This window comes from Ovis canadensis, chromosome 7, assembly GCF_042477335.2.
Source record: "Ovis canadensis isolate MfBH-ARS-UI-01 breed Bighorn chromosome 7, ARS-UI_OviCan_v2, whole genome shotgun sequence".
NCBI lineage: Eukaryota > Metazoa > Chordata > Mammalia > Artiodactyla > Bovidae > Ovis > Ovis canadensis.
In genome coordinates this window covers 84,293,634-84,298,350 of record NC_091251.1, presented here as the reverse complement: position 1 = coordinate 84,298,350, position 4,717 = coordinate 84,293,634, and positions in this window count along the sequence as shown.

The following is a 4,717-nucleotide window of genomic DNA, read 5'->3' as shown; positions in this document are numbered from 1 at the left end:
ATATACCCGGAGTCCTGGAAATAGAAGAGACAGCTACAGAAAAACCCAGATGATACACTGAGAAAATAAGCCATGATAGGCACATCATATCAAACTGCTGAAAACCAAAAATCAAGAGAAACGTCAAAAGCAGCCAGAGAAAAAGGGCACATCATACACGAGGGAACAAGAGGAATGAAAACTAGCTTCTCATCAGAGACAATGAAGGCTGAAGATAACGTGCTGAAAGGATAAAAAGAAAAACATTTCCTACCTAGGATTCTAAACCCAGTAAAAACATCTTTCAAAATAAAAGGTGAAATAAAGACATTTTCAGACAAACAGAAGCTGAAAGAATTTGTCTCCAACAGAGCTGAGATACAAGAAATGAATATTAAAAGAAGTTCTTCAGGCTGAAGGAAAATCATTCCACAGGAAAGCAAAGACTTGCATGACAGAAAAGAACACTGCAGAAGTTCCTATCTGGGTAATTGGAATACACTTTTTTATGTTTTCTTCATTTAAAATGTTTTCTTTGTTTAAATCAAGAAAAAATGTATAATGAGATAACACGTAGAACTAAAATATGTAACAGTATGACAAAGGATGAAAGGGGGCTTTAAATGGAATTATACTGAGTCAAAGATCCACATCCCTAATTTATTACAGGTAGGTTCTACTAATTCACAGATGCATACTGTAATCCCAGAGCAAACCCAGGTTGTCTGGCCCCAGAGCAACTTCTCTTAAGGGCTGTGCAATGCTGCTATTTGTCAAGTGTACATTTTGCCACTACTTTGATTTCTTTCTGATATTGCAATATTGACAATGATGTAGATCATTATCATTTTAAACCCATCATGATTGTACTGAGAAATCCATGATTTTCTGAAGGCCTGTCTGTCCTGCTCACAGCCTCTTTAAGGAAGGCTGTCTGAGTTGGGTCCTTCCACATAATTGGCTGTGCCCCTCTGGCTTGTGGGGCTTCCCCAATAGCTCAGTTGGTAAAGAATCTGCCTGCAATGTAGGAGACCTTGGTTCAATCCCTAGGTTGGGAAGATCTCCTGGAGAAGGGAAAGGCTGTCCACTCCAGTATTCTGGCCTGGAGAATTCCATGGACTATAAGAGTTGGACACAACTGGGCAACTTTCACTTTTCCAGCTTTGACCTATTACATTGGCCACAGTCAATTGTACCAGGTGTCTCTGCCCTAATTAAGGGCAGCCATCCTTTGGCTGGACATGATTTAGAAGGCCAGAATGATTTAGAAGAAAAGAGTCAGGTGGCTCTCTTTTGGAATATAATAGAATCAATCAGAACCTCTTTCAGGAACAATAGAAGCTGAAGAGGGAGAAATGTGCAGGGAGAAGCTGGGAAACACAAGTTAAGAGTAGGTACATGATGACTACTGAGCAGTGGATATCGACATCAAAGTTGAGAATGCTACCCAGCTATGAGAGCTGCTGTGCCCACTATAAGACAGTCATTTTCCCAGCCATGCCTTCGATGAGGCGGTCACCTTCCTGTCCTCTGTAGTCTTAAAATAAGCCTCCAGCATTTAAGATAATGTGAGTGTGCCTTGAAACCTAAAAGGGTATGTCTAAACTGTTCTTTAAAAGCTCCACACCTGCAGTATATAGCATATTAAACCCAATAATCCAAGCATTAAAAATACCACATAAATGGATGTTATACAGCCTGAGACTTTGTTTTACTTTAATACAGGGAATTTTTTTAATGTGCAATAAAAATTACTACACAGTTGTTCAAATGATAAATGAAAATGTGACTAGTTAAGCATCCACAATCTTCTCAATGCCATTTGAAAAGCAGGCATTCTTCAAACTAAAATTTAATTCAAGAATCAAGGGTGGGTTGGGAAGCCATTAACAACTCTGCTTATTTTCCTAGGCTCTTTATGTCAAAGCAAGAGTAATTTTCAGCCCATAGAGTTCATTTTTAAAGATACCTCAATATATTTTCTCTATATATACTAATATATAGGCTTGTATATCAAGCATTTATGTTATCCCTGAAATAGGTTATTAGAAGAGCCTATATAAAGAAAGCTGAGCACTGAAGAATTGATGCTTTTGAACTGTGGTGTTGGAGAAGATTCTTGAGAGTCCCTTGGACTGCAAGGAGATCCAATCAGTCCATCCTAAAGGAAATCAGCCCTGAATGTTCATTGGAAGGACTGATGCTGAAGCTGAAACTCCAATACTCTGGCCATCTGATGTTTAGAGCTGACTCACTGGAAAAGACCCTGAGGCTGGGAAAGATTGAAGGCAGGAGGAGAAGGGGACGACAGAGGATGAGATGGTTGGATGGCATCACCAACTCAATGGACATGAGTTTGAGTAAACTCCGGGAATTGGTGATGGACAGGGAGGCCTGGCATGCTGCAGTCCATGGGGTCGCAAAGAGTCGGACATGACTCAGCAACTGAACTGACTGATACAGCATACCTAATTCAACTTGAAAAAAAACAACTCTTCCTTGTGAATTGAGCCATGAGAGCTTTGTTTCACATCAATCTGAAGATCTGTGTAAACACATAAGCTTTCAATTATTACTTCTTAAGAAAATCACCTCAAAAATCACCATATTCACCACTAATAATCACTTTCATTTACTTGACATCCAAGTACTTTCTAAACTCTTACAATTTCCAGCCGTAATTATTTTGAAGTTCAGTATTCATATCTTTGCATTTTTAAAGCAATATGCAGTTCTTAATATTTTGAAGTTAGTAAATGGTTCTTGATTATCTTGAATTTACAGCTAAGAAAAGGATTTAAACATAATGAATTTATTAAGGACACACAATGAATCAGTGGCAGAACTAGGAAAGAAATATTTTACTTTCTAGCTTTTAGATTAAAAAATTACAAGTTTTCAAACCAGTTTAATAAAGTTGTTAATGCATTTCCTTATATGTTCAAATGATCATACAATTATGCTCATTTCACACACTAGCAAGGTGATGCTCAAAATCCTTCAAGCTAGGATTCAACAGTACATGAACCAAGAACTTCCAGAGGTACAAGGTGGATTTAGGAAACGCAGAAAAACCAGAGATCAAATTGTTAAAATACATTAGATCATAGAAAAAGCAAGGAAATTCCAAAAAAAAATCTATGACTACTTCATTGACTATGCTAAAGCCTTTGACTATGCAAATCACAACAAACTGTGGAAAATTCTAAAAGACATGGGAATACAAACCACCTTACCTATATCCTGAGAAACCTGTATGCGAGATAAGGAGAAACAGTTAGAACTGGACATGGAAAAACGGACTGGTTCAAAATTGGCAAAGGAGTCTGTCAAGGCTGTATATTATCGTCCTGCATATTGAACTTTGCTATGCAGAGTACGTCATGTGAAATGCAGGCTGGATGAACACAAGCCGGAACAAGACTGCTAGGAGAAATACCAACTACCTGATATGCAGATGACACCATCCCAATGGCAGAAAGTGAAGAAGAACTAAAGAGCCCCTTGATGAGGGTGAAAGAGGAGAATGATAAAAGCTGGCTTAAGACTTAACATTCAAAAAACGAAGACCATGGCATCCAGTCCCATCACTTCGTGGCAAATAGATGGGGAAAAATGGAAACAGTGACAGATTTTATTTTCCTGGGCTCCAAATTCATGGTGGACAGTGACTGCAGCCATGAAATGAAAAGACACTTACTCCTTGGAAGAAAAGCTATGGCAAACCTGGACAGGGTATTCAAAAGCAGAAACATCACTTTGTTGACAAAGGTCCATTATAGTCAAAGCTATGGCTTTTCCAGTAGTCATGTAAGGATGTGAGAGTTCGACCATAAAGAAGGCTGAGAGCCAGACAATTTCAGATTAGGATGCTGGAGAAGACTCCTGGGAGTCCCTTGGACAGCAAGATCAAACCAATCAATCTTAAAGAAAATCAACCCTGAATATTCACTAGAAGGACTGATGCTGAAGCTGAAGCTCCAATACTTTGGCCACCTGATACAAAGAGCCAACTCATTGATAAAGACCCTGATGCTGGCAAAGACTGAGGGCAGGAGAGGGGGCAACAGAGAATGAGATGGTTGGATGGCATCACTGATTCAATGGACAGGAGTTTGAGCACTCACGGAAATCATGAAGGGCAGGGAAGCCTGGCGTGCTATAGTTCAGGGATCTCAAAAACTCGGACATGACTTAGAAGCTGAACAACAATCATATCAGTATTCTGGAAATCCCTATAGAAGACAAAATCTTTGCCTAAAAGCTGGTTCCATATCTCTCCCTTGACAGTATAAAACAACTTGCAGATGGTACAACTGTGTCTGTCTCAGGAAACAAGCACTTTAACTGGGTGTTAAGGAGATTGGGAATGTTTCCTCATTTTAAATACGTCCACTCACAGTTAGGACATTTGAGGCATTAAGAGAAAAGGGTTATAAACCCAGATGGGATCTTGGATGGGCTTGTTGTTGCTGTTCAGTCGCTCATTCATGTCTGGCTCTTTGTGACCCCATGGACTGCAGCACACCAGGCTTCCCTGTCCTTTACTATCTCCCAGAGTTTGCTCAAACTCATGTGCATTGAGTTGGTGATGCTGTCCAATCACCTCATCCTCTGACACCCACTTCTCCTCCTGCCCTCAATCTTTCCCAGCATCAGGGTATTTTCCAGTGAGTTGGCTTTTTGCATCTGGTGGCCAAAGAACTAGAGCTTCAGCTTCAGCATCAGTCCTTCCGAT